Source organism: Crocuta crocuta, unplaced genomic scaffold, assembly GCF_008692635.1.
Source record: "Crocuta crocuta isolate KB4526 unplaced genomic scaffold, BGI_CrCroc_1.0 scaffold38, whole genome shotgun sequence".
Taxonomy (NCBI): domain Eukaryota; kingdom Metazoa; phylum Chordata; class Mammalia; order Carnivora; family Hyaenidae; genus Crocuta; species Crocuta crocuta.
The window spans coordinates 6,101,982-6,122,402 of NW_027532605.1; the positions used below are offsets into that span (position 1 = coordinate 6,101,982).

General features: G+C 33.5%; 1 protein-coding gene across 3 annotated transcripts in view; it reads left to right on the forward strand.

The window, feature by feature from the left end:
* The first annotated feature begins 3,410 nt into the window (after positions 1 to 3,410).
* The window catches only part of CALCRL (calcitonin receptor like receptor), a 104,353-nt gene continuing 87,342 nt past the window's right edge, over positions 3,411 to 20,421 (forward strand). For all 3 annotated transcript variants that reach the window (XM_077780236.1, XM_077780238.1, XM_077780237.1), the window contains exon 1: positions 3,411 to 3,620. The gene's annotated coding sequence lies outside the window, so the exon portion shown is untranslated. The remainder of the gene's footprint in view (positions 3,621 to 20,421) is intronic.

Here is a 20,421-nt window from a genome sequence, read left to right on the forward strand (position 1 = left end):
CCAGTATCCATTACTGTGGAACCATGGCACTTGGGAGCCTTACGTGAGACCACAAGTAAGGCTCTGACTGCCAGCTCAGAGCCTGGAGACTGTTTCAGAGTCTGTGACTCCCTCTCTCTCTGATCCTCCCCTGCTCACGCTGTCTCTCTTTCTCTCTCCTAGAAATAAATACAACATTAAAAATAATTTAAAAAGAAGGCTCTGAAATAGACAACTGTGACTATCATTACATATGCCATTCTTCAATTATACATTATTCCTCAGTTCTATAGAAAACACTATGGACAGTGTCTGTGTGGTTATAACTAGACTCTGTGTTGGTGGTGTTAGTTGCTAACTATTGAGAATTCAAGAATACTTGAGTCTATGTGCTAGTCCATCTGTGCTTTAAACAACTACATAGCAGGACACATACCATTTTTCCTTAGCTCCCCAACACAACTAGTACAGCATCTAGCTCAAAAAACAAGCTTGGTCCCTAACTATTAAATGATAGCAAGTGCCTTCAATCTGTTATGGGAAAAGATTACTTTAAATATATATATGTGACATACCTAAGATGGAATTAATGTATTGATTAATACCATATTGCCTAAGAATCACTACGTTGATTACTGAAGTATTTTCATTTTGTTCAACTACATTTTCTTAAATATTTGTCATCATATTTCAGTGTATACTTGAGAAGTTGGCATTACCCATATATTATCTTGACCCGCCATACCCAGATTGGCTCCATGGAAGTCCTCAATGCCATTTATTTCATTTGGAGTTTATAAAATGGCAACTCTTAAGTGGGGTGCAATTTGTCCACTATCTCTAAATAAGGTTTATAGATAATACTGATAAAAACTATCCAAGAGTCTTCATGACTATAAACATATGCCTGACCAATCATTTGAATATAAATATTATAACTTTTAATAGCATTCCCATTTAGTATAGCACTTGATATATAGTAGAGGAGAAAGAGCGCTGGTGTAAGGGTTGTAAGACAGAAGTTCAAAGCATAGAATTTTTATTCAATAGACTTTACTAGCGTTGGGAAAATGAAACAAGAATCTTTGAAAAAATATTAATGCTTTTTCACACTTATTGGGAAAAGTTTTAGATTGTCATCACTTAAATTCAAAAGATATGTTAATCTCTTTCTGGGATCAGATATTATTTAAAGCATGGAAGATGAGAAGACATGGCCAGTGATCATTCAGATATTAAAATTTAATACTTGATTCTGTTCTGAATTTTAAGATGGGAACACCAAGACCTGAAAAGTTTTGTCAGGGTCACACTAGAGAGTGTCAGAACCAGGTCTGGAATTTCACAAGCATCCCAGTGCTTTCTACTTCTTTCTTGGTGGTTTCCCAACCAATGTGCTACCTCGATAGCAAAATTCGTAAAGCTTTCACCTGAAAATATCTACATCAGTATTCTGATTAAAGAACCCTTGTTAATGGAGCCAGTCATAACCTGCAACATTGACATCTCCTCTCACAGGCTAAAGAAAATAGCTCAAAATGAAGTACTTCTCAGCAGCTTCTCCAAGCAAAGCAACCAAACTATAACTGGAAATATAATATTCTATAACTTGGCAATTTAACTCCTCTGGTTATTTTTCTTTCTCAATGACCAAATGGGTATAACTCAGTTTCTTGCAGGTCTTTTAATGATAAACCAACAGAGATTAGTAAGTATCTTATTTTTATATGTATGTGTTATTTTTTTTACCTTGATCCTACTGATCTTAAAAATCAAAGATTGTGTTAATAAGTTACATCCAGTGATCTAGGTAATAAAAATGTCAACAGGAGCATACTGCTTCAGAAACACGGTATCACTTTAACTTACGTTGCTATGTTTTCCTTTATTAGTCAACAAAAAGTATGAATGTCTCATTTTGCTCCCTAATTGCAGTAATTTACCAAGTTTTGAGTGCCTCCAATCTCAAATTTACTAAGAATTGAATAAGTATTATAGTATCTTATCTATTTCTAAATGTTACATAATTTGTTGATTCAGTCTTAGAAATATAAGTGATTTTAGATATTTGATTCATCTCTTCTATTTTACAGATGAGGAAATTGATGCCCAGTGCTTTTTAGATTTCAGCAATTATGATTATTGTCATATCTCACACATTTACCATATTATCAAAAGACAAGTGCATTTCAAATTTAAATTTTTCTTCCCTGATAATGTCCAATGATTTATTAGCCACATTAGGAATAAAATTATGTTCCGATAGAAGACTTCTTTTTTTTTTAATTTCTAGGAGAGAGAGAGAGAGAGAGAGAGAGAGACAGTGTGAGCAGGGGAGGGTCAGAGAGACAGGGAAACACAGACTCTGAAATAGGCTCCAGGCTCTGAGCTGGCAGTCAGCACGGAGCCCGACGCGGGGCTCGAACCCACGGAACCGCGAGATCATGACCTAAGCGAAAGTCGGACGCTTAACCGACTAAGCCACCCAGGTGCCCCTCGATAGAAGACTTCTAAAAAATTAAAGTATGTTACATATTTTACGTAACCGTTATGTTTATAAATTGTACTTTTGTTATGGCTATTTTCAGGGATAAATGTAATATAAATTACTATTTTATTTTATAGATGATAACATAATCAAGTTAATTTTTTAAAAATACGTGCAATTATTTTAAATTTATAAATATGTTCTCAAGAGTTTATCTTCCCTAAAACATATACTTACATATAATGAAAAACCATTCTATGTGTATGTATATGTATACACACAACATATAGACACACAATGGTTTTGTTCATGCCACATATGCACATAGTTATGTCATGGACAAAGTAAAGAAAAGAAAGAAGTTTAAAAACCTACAGCATAAAGTTTCATCATTAAACTGTGAAAAACTAATCAGGTAACAGCTCTGATTGTGAGAACTCAGTAAGATTTATATCACAGAGTTAATTATGATGGGTGTAGGTATTATTTTTGTGTTCATTTTTGAAGAAGACATGTTAAATAAAACAGCTCCCCAATGCTTTGTAAAGTATAATTCAACACACACACACACACACACACACACACACACACACATTTCCCTAACTCCTTTAATTTTGGAGCAGAATATTATATTCAGATTTCCTTCAAATCACAGGCCGCTCTCTGTGGCAAGTTCTAACAGAACTCAGTCAAGGTGAAATGCAGCCAGCTTTTTCTGTTAACAATGTATTCATACAGCATATGATCTCTGTCTGTTCAGGCTGCTTCTTGCTCTTGTCTCAGAATAAGAAAGGAGTGCTGCTTTCCTGGGGTATGCTATTTGAGAAAGAAAGTAACCTAACACTAACTGCAGGCGGGGTCAGAGTGATGTAACAGGAAGCTCTGATGTTTCCCTTCTGCTGCTGAGCACATACAATGTGACAACACTTCCAATCCACTCAGAACAACCCTCTCTCTCCAGCAGAGAGTATCACCTCCTGATTTAGGATCATCAGGCTCTGCTCACTGGACCTGACCCTGTCTGCAGGATTACATTGCAAGGCTTTCAGTCTTCCCCACCTTATCTGGGGGTAAATCTCTTCTGCGGAATCTCAGAAAATCAAATTCCATCCTAAGAATATTTCACCAAGAATTTCCTTAGAAGCTGTGCTGGGTAAGTACACTATTCAGAATAAATATATGTATTCTGAGTAGTATTCTAATTTAGTTTGGCAATGTTTCTATTGTGGAATCAGTGACATTGAAATAATATTGAAACATATCCTCATTTATTTCACATGTTAAAGAAACTACAGTGTATTACTCCCAAATGTATACAAAATCTATTACTACTAGATATTATTATGCACAGTGATATTCTAGAAGATAAATTTAGCAAGTAATAAAAATCCAAATGGATTAAAAGGCATACTTCAAAACAAATATCTTAATCAGGGAACAATGCCTTTTAAAATGAGCTCTACTATTAGCTAAGCTTAAATTTTGACAGCTGGAAAACATTTTCCCCCCAGGAAGGGTCTTTAAACTTTTTATACATTCAGTACTCTGAGAAAGGAGGCGGGGGGGCGGGGTGTGTGTGTGTGTGTGTGAATAATAACTGCTTATTGGGTCTCGGAATCTCATTCACTCTGCAATTGAACAAAATGGAGAATTAAAAAGAAAAGTAATCACTTTGGATTTATTAATATATGTGTCTTCTATCTGCCTTTTATTTGCACATTTATCTCTAACTATTGAACTAATAGAATTTTCATTGTTCATTGTGGCCAGATGTGTTTAAGTCTCCCTCTTACTAACCCTGAATTGTTTCCGCTGTACCGAAGTAGGGGGTGGGCTACAAGAGAAAAAAATCCCAGCTAGGATTAAGAAAATGTTATTTCCACATTAAGTATATTTTTACAACTCTTCAGCTAACAATGTATCATCGCTTCAATTTGTCTTGTATCTCTCTGCAAGCTTTTGGGGGTGCGGTGTGAAATACAGATAACTGTGAATAATGAAAAGTAACAAAGTTTTCCCAAATAAATATAGCAAATTATTAAAGAGAAATTAAAGTGTGTATTTTTTTAAAAAGAATTTTAAAAAAACTTACAGTAATGTTGAGATGAAACATCTGTTAATGCTTCCTTCACCAGTACAGACTGTCCAGGACTATTAAGAAACTATTGTCTACTTAAGTGTTGGTATAGAGATGTCACAAATTTGTTGCTAAGAAAAATTAGATGTCAGATTTAGCATCAAATTATACGGATTGATATAATTTATGTAAAAATTACATAATGTAAAAATTACATTATGTAAATATGTCAGATTTGGGTTCAAATTATACTGATTGACATAACTTATTTGTATCTATATTCTTTCTTACCTATATAATTATACTCTGCAGAATGTCTTTCAATGGAGAAAACCTGCACTTAATCACTCATAATCTGGCACATTAGCAGCATACTACAAACTCATTCTGAGTAACTCCCTCATAATTTTCTACTCAAATTTTCCACAAAATTCTCCAAATAATGGAAACTTCAATTAAGTCTTAATTTTTGTGATTCTTAAAAATATTATAGCTGATTTCCTATCTCCTTTCAATCATAAATGTATTGAATGCCCTGACACATGCGTAGAATTGGAAAAAATGCTTTTAGAATGTGACTTTGTAAATTGCCGTTAGATAATTAGGGAATGAAATGAAAAAGACACATTAAATGCCTAACCCAATGCCATGCGTTAGTAATAAAAATTAAAATAGGGTTATTTTAAATTTATATTATTTTCTTAAAAGGAGATATTATATTAATATATTTTATAATAAGGAATCCCCCACACTTATCTAATTTTTATTTGTTAACCAAAAACTCATAATTTTCTTCCATAACTTAATTAAATTTTTGTTAACTGTACTAACAGTGTGGTTTATGAGTTTTATTTTCAGAAAATACTGTTGAAAAGCACTAGGTAGCGAATTTTGAAGGTCATTGGGCAAAGGCTTATTATTTGAGAAAATAATTAAAGTTTGAAATAAGAATTCATATTATATTCTAAAGTTTGCTTTCTTTAATGATAAGAGAATATCAGAGAATCAATACATGCTTTCAGCCATAAAGAATTCACTTATTTTTCTAGATGCTATAAGATCATAAAAGCAATGTAGAGTCTAAGGTCAGTTCTAAGTATGGAAAATGAAACATAGGATTGAGAAGTTATAAGAGTAATGTGAGTTGAAGTATGTTTCACCTGCAATATTAAGTTATCTTTAAGAGATATGCTTGCGGTTATCACTACAAGGTTTTGGGTTTTTTTTTCCTAATATATATTAGCACATTCCAAAATATTGTTTTTTAAACTACATAAAATTTTAGAATATATATCACTACTCATTCACTTTGAAAAAAAGATTGGAAAAACAGGAAAATAAAAGAAATTTGAATTGATTCTGTAGTTTTAAAACTCATGTTAAATGAATGACCAACATGTATATATTTTACTCACTGGTGATGCCTAGGATAACGTTTAAATGGAATCAACAACCTAGCATACTTATAAGATCATCATATTCATTGTACATATTTACCATTATTTTGCACATAACAAATATATTTCAGTAAGAAATTCAAAATAATATTAAGACGAAAAGATGATCTTATATGCTTTATGCTAACGTGGATAAATTATTTGATAAACACATAAAACTAATCAAACTGCAGTTAATAGTATTAGTATATATTTCTAACTTACATCATTTTTGTAACCACTATAATACTATGTTGCTTTCGATTTTTATCTCCATGGTTAAAATTTGATAGTAATTTAATTTTTAAAAATTATCTTAGAGATATTTATACAAAAATTAATTTAAAAATTTAAAGGATCAAAATATGCATTCATGAAACAAAACTTATTTCATACTCTTATGTATGATGCTTGAAAAAATAATTCTGCTTTTAGAGACATCATGATTATGGTACCAACTTTTCAAAAAACAAATATATTCAAAGGACATTATTTGAAGTCATTGGCTTTATCTCTCTATCTTTGTTTAATATTCAGAGATGCTGTTAACCCCAAACATAAGCTATATCATTGTAATGGTGTCAATGAAAGACACTCAGAGTCAAATTTATAACACCTGTGTTCTTGACTCAATCAGACTATCAGAGAATATGCTTAAGATGAAAAGCCAGTACACAGCTATATAAAACATTTGTCTGTGTCTGGGTTTAAGGCCCATGCGTAAACCATAAATATTTATAATTTCTTAGGAAAGCACTCTTTTTCTACCAAAGTACTTCTACCATGCTGAATTATTAAATTATTTCAAAAAATCTGGTCATTTAATGTAAGAAAATGTTCTGATGAAGTTACGGAAAATAAGAATGTACCAGAAACAAAAGATCAGGGCCACATACCAACAAGATATTTCAATTGTTTTCCCACTTATTCACATAGACAATCATTTCTGCCCAAACCCCTTCATCAATTGCAGTTACACACCTCAAACTATCTTGGGACTCCATGGCGGGGGAGCGGTCAGGCAGTCAAACGTCTGACTCTTGACTTCAGCTCAGGTCACAATCTCAGTCATGTGAATCGGGCTCTGTGCTGACAACATGGAGCCTGAGTGGGAGTCTCTCTCTCCCTCTCTATCTGTCCCTACCCCACTCTCTCTCTCTCAAAAATAATAATATCTGGAAGATTTTCACACATNGAATGCATTTAATTGTAAAATTTGGAATGTAAATATTGAGCTAGTGTGATTTAGGATGAACATATAATTAGCTATATGATAATTAAGGCAACACACTTATTTAAATAACAGGAAATATATTTACATACATTATATTGCCATTCTAGTTTAAACAGAAAAGTCCTCAATAAATCTAGATTATTTCTTCATGTCTAATTAGTATTATAATATTGTTCATTAAATCAGATTAATAAAATAATCTGTGTTTCCAGTATTTGTATAATCTTAAATCTAATTAGTTTTTACTTTAATGAATTATTTCAGCCAAAAAATGAAGATATGAATTTAATTTTTAACAAAACAATAAATGTCTTATTATTAAAAAATAAAGTAGAATCACTGGGCTGTGAACAGAGATAGAGTCTATGTTTATTAGATTATTAGTATTATCATATGATAAATTGCAAATATTTTCCTAGAACTTGTTTCTTCCTTTTTTTTACCTTTAGTTTGTTTACTTAGAAGAGATAGTATTATACAAAAGGTAACACACCAATATATTATTGCTTGCAAAATGGTCAAAATAGTGTATTTATTTTTAAAATGTAAAACAAGTTTTATCTTATCATTTCATGCTTTTAATTAAATGTATTTTGTTTTTGTTTTTGTTTTTACCTTGGTACTAATTAAAAGGGCAAAAAAACTCAACCAACACAAACATAAATAAGAAAATAAAGAAAGAAAGAAAGAAAGAACCAACCTATCCCTATGGTATCAAGACTACAGCTCTATGTTTTATTGAAGTTGTTGGACAGAGCCCAATTTTCAGAAACATCTTATTCCCCTTAACACAGAATATATATTTTTTAATTAAAATATTAATATTGTATAAACTTTTTATAAATTTGTCTTTACTTCTCTCTTCAGGTTTAGGTTAACCTGAGCTCAACTATGTTTCTCATAAATCCATGATGACTCCTGAGCCATGTCATTTGGTTTATTAAATAACAGTGATACAGTGAAATGGCAACTATCTGGTTTATAAAAGGGCCCCTTCTCCTCACATAGTCACATGGAGGTTTATTAGCATATTCAGTAGCACACAAGTGTTTTACCAATCAAAACCAAGAAGAGTTTGTCTTACATCCAAGTATCAATTTCATAAATGCTACAAATGAATATTAATTGAATCCATATCCATTGTTTAAACATGAGACCAAATGTTTAGATATTTTGTGCATAAACCTCAATTTTGCCTCCTTTCCAAGGATAATTTGAAGGGAAAATCAGAACTTTGGTAAGTACTAGAGAAGAATAAATTATAACTGAAAATAAGGAGGATTAAGACTCTGCAAAATGATGTCATCAATACAAAATGTGTTTTTCTGTTTTGTTTTGTTTTGTTGCTTAACTCTAGTAGTTTTCAAATGTGAGGCAAAAGAGCAGACTTGCTTTCACTTGGATAATGGAAACCTAATATTAGACTTCCATGTTTAAATATCTTAGTAATCAGTCTACATATGTCTTTTTTAAAAGTTTATTTTCAATGAATTTTTTTATTTTAAATCTTTCTTAAAATGTGCCAATATACTTCTTAGCTAAAGCAAAAAATATAACCTACACATTTGTGTTTTAGAAATGTAGGTGAGCTGCTTGGAATGAAGTATACTTCAGACAGTATTCATGTCATATGTAGTTAAGACATTGCTACATTTGAACTTAAACATAATTTCATTAAACTCCCAGTTAATTAACTAAAATATCTTGAAACTTGTAGGTTTATTTGGGTAAATATATATATTTATTTTCAGCTTAACCCTCTGGTCCTTGACATTATTAGATGAAGATACATTATTGAATGCACATATCTTAATATCTCTGAGGGATAAATAACATCATTTATTATTATTATTATTATTACTATTACTATTTTGCCTCAAACAGGAGCATCTGCCTTCCCTGTTGCAGCACTCCTCCTGACATCAGCAGTGGGTAAATTTTTCCATCCTGAACTTATAGAAGAGAACCCCTTTTTAAAGATGGCTTGCTCTGTTGAGATTATTTAGTTAATTTCTTTGAAGATTAGCCTGTGCCATGTATATTGTTAATTACTCCTATATATACTCATTTAGACTTCCTCAAAGCCCCCTCAAAGTATTTCCTATTTACCCAGGAAATACTATTATCATTATTAGGATTAGGATTAGGATTAGGATTTGCAGATAAGAAACTCCAAAACCAAGAGGGCTTTTAAGTAATGTGCCCAAGATCACATAACTATTCAAGTGGAGGTGTCAGGAACTGAATCCTGGCAATCAGGCTCCAGAGCTCATGCTCTTAATCACTCTGCTTCCCTTTCCAATTGATCGCTGGTATCTGGTCACCCCTAGTGTGAATGGATGCTGTTCCTAGAACCTTAGGTTAAAGTGCAGGCCAACATCAGATATATTGTGGGTTTTGTTCTACTTTATCTCAATAAAGTGAATATCATAATAAATAAAGCCAGTCAAATAAAACTTTTGGTTTCCCAGTATATGCAAAAATTATGGAAACAGTATAGTGAAATAGCATTATGTTTAAAACAAAACACATACACTTTAATTAAAAAATACTTTACTGCTAAAATATACTAAACATCATCTGGAGCTTTGAGTGAGTTGTAATTTTTTGCTGTTGGAGGGTCTTGCTTTGATGATGATGGCTGCTGACTGATCAGGGTGGTGGTTGCTGAAGATTGAGTGACTGGTAATTTCTTGAAATAAGTCAGTAATGAAGTTTGCTTCATCCACTGACTCATGAATGGTTTCTCTGTAGCATGAGATGCTGTTGGAAAGCATTGTACTGTAGTAGAACTTCTTTCAAAACTGGAGTCAATTCTTAAACTCTGGAGCTGCTTTATCAATTATGTGTATGTGCTATTCTAAATCCTTTGTTGTCATTTCAACATCTTCACAGCATCTTCACCAAGAATAGATTCCATGTCAAGAAACCACTTTCTTTGCTCATCCACAAAAAGCTCATCTGTTAAAGTTTTATAAGATTACAGCAATTCCATCACATCCAGTCTCTTCTCCTAATTCTCTTGCTATTTCTACCACATCTGCAGTCACTTCCTCCACTGAAGTCTTGTCTCTCTCAAAGTCATCCTTGAGGGTTGGAATCAACTTCTCCCAAACTCCTGTGAATGCTGATATTTTGACCCCTTCTCATGAATCACGAATGCTCTTAATGGCATCTAGAATGGTGAATCCTTTCCAGAAGGTTTTGGTTTACTTTGCCTAGATCCACCCATGGCTGCTATAGCCTTATGGAATGTATTTCTTAATAATAAGACTTGCAAATTGAAATGACTCCTTCATCCATGGGCTGCAGAATAGACTCTTAGCAGGCATGAGAACAACATTCATCTCATTGTACATCTCCATCAGAGCTCTTGGGTGACCAGATGCATTTTTAGTGAGCAGTAATATTTTGAAAGGAATCATTTTTTTTTTTCCTGAGTAGTAGTTCTCAACAGTGGGCTTAAAAAATTCAGTAAACTATGTTATAAACAGATGTGCCATCATCCAAGTTTTATTGTTCTATTTTATAGAGCATAAGCACAGTAGATTTAGTATAATTCCTAAGGGTTCTAGGTTTTTTAGATTGGTAAATAAGCATTGGCTTCAAGTTAGTCACCAGCTGCCTTAGCCCTTAGCTAGAGAGTCAGTCTGTCCTTTGAAGCTTTGAAGCCAGGCATTGACTTTCCTCTCTAGCTATGAAAGTCCTAGATGACATCCACCTATAGGAGGATGTTTTGTCTACATTTAGAATCTGTTGTTTCCTGTAGTCACCTTCATTAATTACCATAGGTAGGCCTTCGGGATAATTTGATGCAGCTTCTATATCATATTTGATAAATATATTTGACTTGCTCCTTTACCTTGCATTTTTATATTACAGTGATGGCTTCTTTCCTTAAACCACATGAACCAATCTCTGCTAGCTTCAAACTTCTTATTCAGCTTCCTCTCCTCTCACAGCCTTCATACAATTGAAGAGAGTTAGGACCATGGTCTGGATTAGGCTTTGGCTTAAGTGAATGCTGTGGCTGGTTTGATCTTCTGTCCAAACCACTAAAGTTTTTTCCACATCACCAATAAGACTCTTTAGCTTTCTCACTACTTGTGAGTAGCACTTTTAATTTCCTTTGGGAACTTTTCCTTTGCATTTACAACTTGGCTAAGTGGTGAAAGAAACCTACCTTTTGACTTATCTCAGCTTTCAACATCTCTTCCTCACTAAGCTTAATCATTTCTAGCTTTTGATTTAAAGTGAGAGATTTGTGACTCTTCCTTTCATTTGAACACCTAGAGGCCATTGTAGGATTATTAATTGGCCTAATTTCAATATGGTTATATCTCAGGGAATAAGGAAGCCCTTGAAAAGGGATAGAGATGGGAGAGCAGTGAGAATACACACATTTTTTAAGTTCACCATGTTATATGGGCATGGTCAGTGGTACCCAAAACACTTACTATTAGTAATATGAAAGAACACTGATCCCAGATCACCATAACAATATAATAATAATAAAAATATTTGAAATACTGAATTACTAAAATGTGACATAGAGACATGAAGCTAGAAAATGCTGTTGGACAAATGGTACTGATAAGATTGGTAAATGCAACATTAACACAAATCTGCAATTTGAAAAAAAATGCAATATCTGAGAAGTGTAATAAAACGAAGCGCAGTAAAATGAGATAAGCCAGTACATAGTAGGTAGGATGTGCAATGGTAATTTCCCATCTTTCATTCTGTATGTATCTGCTTCCACTAGGTTCCTTCATCTGTACTTGCTTAACCCTCACCTTCCCATAAACCAAATGCCCAGTAGTTACTCTCTAACCTCTGATAGTCAAGAATTGCTTGAAAAACATTTTGAAGAATTCTTCCTTCTTCAGAAAACCTCATGTTTACTATTTAGCCTTCAACCAGTTGGATGTGACCCATACACATTATCTAGATAATCTCTATTTAAAGTCAGTTGGTGGTAAATGTCAATCACATCTACAAAATAACTTCAGAGAAACATCCAGACTAATTTTTGATCAAACAACTGGCCACCATAGCTTGGCCAAGTTAACACACACAATTAAACGTTGCAACTAGTTAAGGGCATTCATCCACATTTGCTCTTTTTTCCTAACAAGTACTTAGGTTTTTAGATTTTAAAATTCTTCAAAATTCCTCCTGGAATGATAGTTGGAATTGCAATGAATTTATTAGTTGAACTGAAAATGATTAGTATTTTAATAATGTTAAGTCATCCAACTATGAGCATGGTAGAAATTCTCCAGTTACTTCGGGCTTTTTGTTTGTGTTTTTTGGAAGGTGGCAGAATCTGATTTGTTTTTTTTTTTTTTATTTGGTTTTAAATGTAGGTAGAAGAAATATTTAAAACAATTATATTATAGATGAAGGAGGCTAAAAGGACACATAATATTTCTACATTGCCCCCCATCTCCCACCACAAAAGTAACATGTTTTTCCCCTACATGATTCACATAAGACCTTCCAGGATTGCTCCTCCTTTTTTGAAATTAAAATTTGTTCTCTTTGCAGTATATTGTATCTGGAGACCTTTCTGGTCATACCAGAATTTAATCCCGTCAGAGAACAGTTGTATTTTCAGTTGTATGACTTATTGCTATTAAGGAGCGCTAGGGTTAAACAGAATGGTCCCCAGTTTAGCAAACACTCACAATATCCCAGGGTCAATGCTAGATGTTAAGGGTAAGCAAGACAGGACCCCTGCTCTGGACAACATCAGTTTCACCTCAGTGCTGTGTAACAGTGCCGATTAAAGTATGAACTCTTCATCTATACTGCTGGCCACCACTCTCCTTTTCATCTTCTCATAAGATCAGGACTGAATGCCTAAGCTAGAATGTTTTCTGAAGTGACAAATCTTGATAAATCAGTTATTTTCTGTACATATTTATTATATTTGGGAAACCTTGGATTATAGATGAAACATAAAAAAAAAACCTGAAGTAAAGAATAGTCTAACAGATTCTACTTAGCTCACAACTGTATGTGCTTTGGCTAAGATATTCTGAAATGTCTTATTTTCAACTGCTTCTAATATAATTTAGAACTTTCATACTTTAACAGAAAGATTTCCTTGCATCTCAATCAATTACAAACATCATGGTTGGGTATCAAACATTGTTCGGTTGAAGACAGAAAGAATGTGGTTAAAGAAAGATATTCTTAAGATTTGAAGCATGTTTGGTTTCATTAATTTGAACAGGAAGGGCTTCAGATGAGATGCGAGGAGGCATTAAAGTCTAGAACAAACTGACAGGGGTAAAGTCCATAAAATGATTTTCCTAAATAGTGTTTAATATTTTTATTAATTGAATTCCTCACATGAGTTAACTTCCTTAATTATACATTTTCCAAAAGAATTTCCTGTGCTGTGTTCCATGATATCAGTTCAAAATTATTAGAAAACACTTACTTACCGAGTCTTTTTGATCATAAAACCAGTACATGTTCATACTTAATGAACCAGATTCCAGCCTACTTCCTTCAAAATACATACACAAAAGTTAATAAAGAGTTTATGTTTGAATCATTGTATAACTCAAACACCCTTTAAAAATCCACGAATTATGTGATTTTTCAGATTAACCCTGAAAGCTGATTATTCACTAAATTCTCAACTGTCATAAAAGACCACATATTTAAGGTTATAAGCTCTCAGCTACATTACTTCTGGTGTCATCCTTACCATTTAGGACTACATGTTCAAACTTTTCATGTTAAATATGGCTTCTGAAATGACTTAGAGTCCTGAATAAGTTAAATAAATCTAGTTAATGGGTATCTAACTTAGAAATAGGAGATTCCAGCTCAGTGTGTCCTTAGAGGGTTTCATTAAGTATAACTATGATGTAGGTCTTGAAATAGCATCTGCTTTAAAAAAAAAGTTAGACAACATTCCACTCCTAATTACTCAAAATCGTGTAGACTCCAAGGATTGTTCTCCATTCTAGTCTATGTTTTTGTTTCCAGTTATAACTGCATAATTTTACAATCATGGATGGGACACAGACTGTAAATATAATGTATGAGCTTTTCTATCTTTTCTAATAAATCCAACTTGAATAACTCTTTAGAATTAAATTAGATTTGCTTTACACAACAAAGATCATTGTGCATCATATTTATTGATACAAGATTATAATAGAAATTAATGAAATAGTACTCATTTGAATGAATTATCTGAGTAACTTTTTAGGTTTATTATATCTCCTTTACTCTTCATCACATACCCATCATTACAGCACCTGAATAAAAAATATAAACAAAAAAATAAATAGTTAATCTTCCTTACTGGTGGACCTATAGTTCCTGGAATCTAGGCTTTAGTATTTCTTCTTCCTTCACCTCCAGACTTCTTTAATAAGCAGTAAATTCTTCTTCTTTAATAAGAAGTAAATTCTGATATCAACTGGCATAAGATTAAGGAAGGCAAGCACATTATGTGAAACAAGATTAAAAATTATCTGTGGGTTTCTTTTAAACAGTATAAAATGCTTTTTTCTCAGAAATCCATTGCTGTCCCCTCTCCTCTCTGTAGTCTTTGCTCAGATACAAACTTTTTTCTGGGACTTATTTAAAATCAGCTACACCAACACTCATAACCCTTTTCTTCATTGTCATTTATTTTAGTTTGTCCTAGTTTTTTCTTTTTTTAAAAATTTTTAATGTTTTATTTATTTCTGAGAGAGAAAGAAAGAGATCGAGAGAGAGAGACAGAGAATGAGAGAGGGAGAGACAGAGAGCAGGGGAGGGGAGGGTCAGAGAGAGAGGGAGATACAGAATCTAAAACAGGCTCCAGGCTCTGAGCTGGCTGTCAGCACAGAGCCCAGCATGGGGCTCAAACCCACGAACTAAGCCAAAGTCGGACGCTTAACCCACTGAGCCACCCAAACGCCCCTGTCCTAGTTTTTTCTTATAACACCAATCACACTGCAACAAACCATCAATTATAATTTACATATTTTCTGCATTACTGTCTATTTTCTGTCCATATTCTAACACAGAAGCTCTATAAGTACAAGCACTTCTGCCTGCTTTTTTCTCCCACTAATATATCCTAAGTACCTAGATAAATGCCTGCAGAGTAGGTGCTTAAAAGTTTCTTAATAAATGATTAATGAGTGAATATGTTTCTTTGTATTACTCTCCATAGAAAACTAGAGGGTGACTCTAAGTGATTTTATATGCAGTATCCGACAGATGCTAAAGCTGAAATTTTGAAGGTGTTAGAAACATGACCGATGGCCTAAGAGAAAAGATTCAGAAACTAATTATCATTTTATTATTCTTAGGTCAATCTAATATTTATCCCTCCACTGCCTTTGTACAGGGAAATAAATTAGTAAAGATGCTTTTCTGTAATGTAGTTAGTGTTCAGGTTTCACTGAATTCCAAGGAGTGACCTTTCAAACTAGGGTAAATGAGAAGGTTGCTTGGTATTTTAACACAAAATGTTGAGGCATTTCCCCAAATGGCCAAACAATGGCTGAATTTGGCAGAATTTCTTGTTGAAACTGGCAGACCTGCCAACTGTTGCCTCCCAACAAAAGTCTTACTCCATTACTTATTGCCTTTCTGGATAATAACAGTCAAAAGTCTATAGAAGAAGAAAAAAGTGCAGCAGTGAAATTGAGGAAAAAGCAAATCAATCTTTTAAAAAAAATACATATGGCAAATATAAATTCTGTTTAATTCACAAAAACAATACTTCTGTTTGATAAGGGAAGAGTTATGCACTTGAAATCCATAATTTATCAAGCTGTTAAGTGTTGATTTATAAATATTTAAAGATAATTCTAAAAAGAATGCCAACTATCAATGCCCTTCCATTACTGTATTGTTTTGGAAATTTTCTAAATGTAAAACCAAAGGACTATTTTAAAAATCGAAATACATGTTTATCATTAAATTAAGACATGGTTTGAGAGCATCATGATGGATTTTCACAAAATACATCTTCTGAATTGAGTCAACTCAAGTTGTAACACACTTGTTTTCTTATGTAGATTCTCCATGTATTGAGATTCATACAGTAAACTATTTTTTTTTAACTGAGGGCTAATCATTCATTCACCTAGAGATATCATAATTAGTTTTTTTTCTTCTGAGCCCATAAATTCATATCATTTATGGAAACAATTTTCCTTTGAAAAAGACTGATTCTTAAATTATGCTCATAATATTCAGAGAAAATATGTGTATAAAATGGGTTGTAGTTATTTTACTGTCTTTCAGCATATAATCTAAAATCTCACTGACTGAATTTTAAACATGCAACAAGACAATTTAGATTAAACAACTCTCCATTCTAAATGAATTATTGCTCCAAACATAAAAGTAAATTATCAAATAGCTTCTCCTTACAACCATCTTTTCCTTTTTAACTCTTTTTGAAGTTCCTGACTTTGTTGAATATGGTCATTATCAAATAATGTACTTATAATAATTTTGTTATTACAAAACATAAATGACAACAATGCCCCTTAAAAAACTGTATTTTATTTTAAAGATTAGTCTTCATTCAATTTATTTCTGGTATGTTTATAGATAGCATAGCAACCCAATATTCTACAACACATTTTCTTTGTCCCAAGTAGCTTAAAATAAACAAAATTAATAATAATAAAATAAAGCTTAGACCAACAGAGTGACAATTTTTAATCTAGATGAGCTTGATGAAAGGGTGGAAAAGGTACTTAAAAATAAACTTGATATCAATAAAAGCCCTGATAGAATTTTAAATTCAAGTACTTTGTACTAAATTAGAGTACCAGGCATCCTGGCTGTCTCAGTCAGTAGAGGATGTGGCTCTTGATCTCAGGGTTATAAGTTTGAGACCCAATCTGGGTCAAAATCAAAATAAAATCTTAATAAATAAATAAATACATTCAAAAAACAGAGTGTGCAAATGACTAATTTCTTACAGTGAGCAGACACACATCATACTTTTTCAAGCTAATATCAGTCCTTATAATGACAAATAGATATTCCCAGTACTCTTATTCAGAAAGGAGTAGTGCCCGATTTGTTCTCTCTTAACTAGGTTCAGCAAACACCACATATTCTTTTTTTTTATTATTTTTTTAATGTTTTTATTTATTTCTAGGAGAGAGAGAGAGAGAAAGAGAGAGAGACAGCGTGAGCAGGGGAGGGTCAGAGAGAGAGGGAGTCACAGACTGAAACAGGCTCCAGGCTCTGAGCCGGCAGTCAGCACAGAGCCTGACATGGGGCTCGAACCCACAAACCGCGAGATCATGACCTAAGCGAAAGTCGGATGCTTAACTGACTAAGCCACCCAGGCACCCCCAAACACCACATATTCTTGAGAGCCTTTTCTAATAATGCTACCTTTAAGATGAAAAAGGCTGTTTTGAGGTTTGAATAATTGCCTGATGTAAAAACTTGCTGTCGATTTAAAACAGTTTTACTAAATATTATAATTTGCTCTCTACTGCAGAGTGGATTTAAATATATATATATCCAAATATTCATATATATATATTAGTAATTGTTCAGCTTTTCTAGCTGCTAGATCACCTTAACTATGGTAAGTATCTCCATTCTGGAAGATTGATAGTAATACCAGAGATATAGATAGCAAGCCTACAGCATAAAAGATCTTAAATCAGTTTTGTAGTTCATGATGTTGTCCAAAACAAATGTTATTAACAGTTCCCTAACTAGTCCTATTTTAACTAATTCCCCTTTCAAACTCTCCTCACCTCAGATGTTTCAAAAAGAGAAAATATATTCTTCATGTTTACATCCTTGGAGTATATCCAGAACACTGCATTTTGTTACAGGTCTGGCAACAATGTCTTAGGTAAATGGCAAGATGAAGGGCTCGGAGATTCCCCCAGAAGTTGATGAAACAAGAAATAAAGAGAATAAGTTAGGAAGTGAAGGGCCAATCTGGAGAACAGAAAAGAAGAGAAGATTCAGAAAATTTTTCATTTACAGGATAAATATATATATGACTGTAAGAATGTAATTAACTTAGTAATTACTGCTCGCTGAGTAAAAGGAGAGATAGGATTTGAAAGTAAAAGAAATTAGATTTTAAAAAAGGGCATAAAAAGAGTAGGAAGAGAAGATAAAAGGAGAGGCAATAAAAGAAGATAATTTGGTTCATTAATATACTTTTTATTTGCCAGAAAATTTAGGAAATAAAAAATCCAGCACTGAACTGCACAAATTAAGATGTGGAGACACGTTGGATATGTGCCCATGGAGGAAAAGTTAGTGTGCAAATGCCTTCCAACTGCTTGGTCTAACAGTTCAGATAAGAAAACTTTATCTGCCGTTTGGTTTGGGAAATTGAATTGAAGGTTAAACCTACAAGTTATTCCTTCTGATAAGAGGTGAGGAATGTTTTTGAGAAGTTGTGAGAAGCAAACGCTACCTCCTGGATGATCACTGTATTCTAAAGCTTGGACCTGACTGCTCAAGACATGACTGTACCTTAAAGGTTCACAGAGTCTGACCTACTGGCAAGTCTTAGTCTGTCTAGGACATCTTCTCAAAAGGCAGCCTGAAATTTGGGCTGTATTAATCATACCACATTTGAAGCAGCAGGACTGTTTGGTAAACTATAAGTCCCTTGGCTCATTCTAAACCTTCCAAATCAGGCTGCCATGGCTCAGCCTGTAGAGAGAAGAGATGCTTACATGATCCCTACTACCCTGAAAACAGTTTTCTCTTTCGTGAACTCTGGATATGATGAGAATTAAGCCATAAAAACACAATTAGGTTCAAAATTATAATAACAAAATAAGAGCATGAACGTAACACAGGTTATTCACATGAATTACACATAAAAAACAAGACACATATATTACTTTCTCTTCTAATTTTGGCTTTACTAATTATTAATTTTGTGAGTTGGCAGTGCATTTTCCTGTCTGCACCATCCTAACTTAAAAATCTTGAGAACCAGGTAATAATCCAAAATACAACTTTACTGCCTCTTTTCTCTTTCACTGAACTCAGGGATGAATACACACACACACACACACACACACACACACACACACACACACACATATATTCAAGAGCTGTTCATCATTGGTGTTCCAAATTTTCCTCCATATCTAGGAAAGTAACCTACAGTCAAATAGAATTCATATGCCTAGATCATATTGGTAAAATTCTGTGTTTAAATTGTGCATTGACTGTGATCTAACTGTGAAATATTCAAAGGAGGTCTAACCTTAACAATATTTTGACAAAAGAAAGTAAACTTTCAAATTGAATCAGTACTGGGGCACCTGGGTGGCTCAGTAGGTTAAGAGACTGACTCTTGATTTCAGCTCAGGTCATGATCTCACGATTCATGAGCCTGAGCCCCACATTGGGCTCTGTGCTGATGGTGTGGAGCCTGCTTGGGATTCTCTCTCTCTCCCTCTCTCTATGCCTCTCCTGTGCTTGTTTTCTCTCTTTCTCTTCTTCCCTCTCTCTCTCCCAAAATGAGTAAAATAAACTTAAAAAAATAAAAATTGGATCAGTACTATATGAGACGGCTGTGCTCCCATCCAGCACTTCAACCTATCCCAAATACTTTGCATTTTGATATTTTGATCCATAAATCCACAACAAATACATAATTCCAGAGGAAGGAATCATATTCTTCATGCTGTATAATTTAAAAAATCTTGGGGGCACCTGGGTGGCTCAGTCGGTTAAGCGTCTGACTTCAGCTCAGGTCATGATCTCACAGTTCGTGGGTTTGAGCCCCATGTCGGGCTCTGTACCGACAGCTAGCTCAGATCCTGAAGCCTGCTTCAGATTCTGTATCTCCCTCTCTGACCCTCCCCCGCTCACACTGTCTCTCTCTCAGAAATAAATAAAACATTAAAAAAAATCATGTACATATAGCTGATTTTGTATAGCACAAATATATTGTCTATATCAATAAATTTCTGTATACCTGGAACCCAGCTTGTCTGTCATGTTCCTCTCAATTAAGTCACACCTCCAGCCCCAGCAGTAAATCATGACCCAAAACTTGTACTAATCATTCCTTTGCTTTACTTTATGGCTTTACCATATACATATGTGTTTCTAGGCAATGTGTTGTTTTGTTTTACTTTTTTTTAATTTTTACTTTTATGAAAGTGGAATCACTCTGAATATTCTTCAGAGACTGCTTCTTTCATTCAACGTTTTGGAG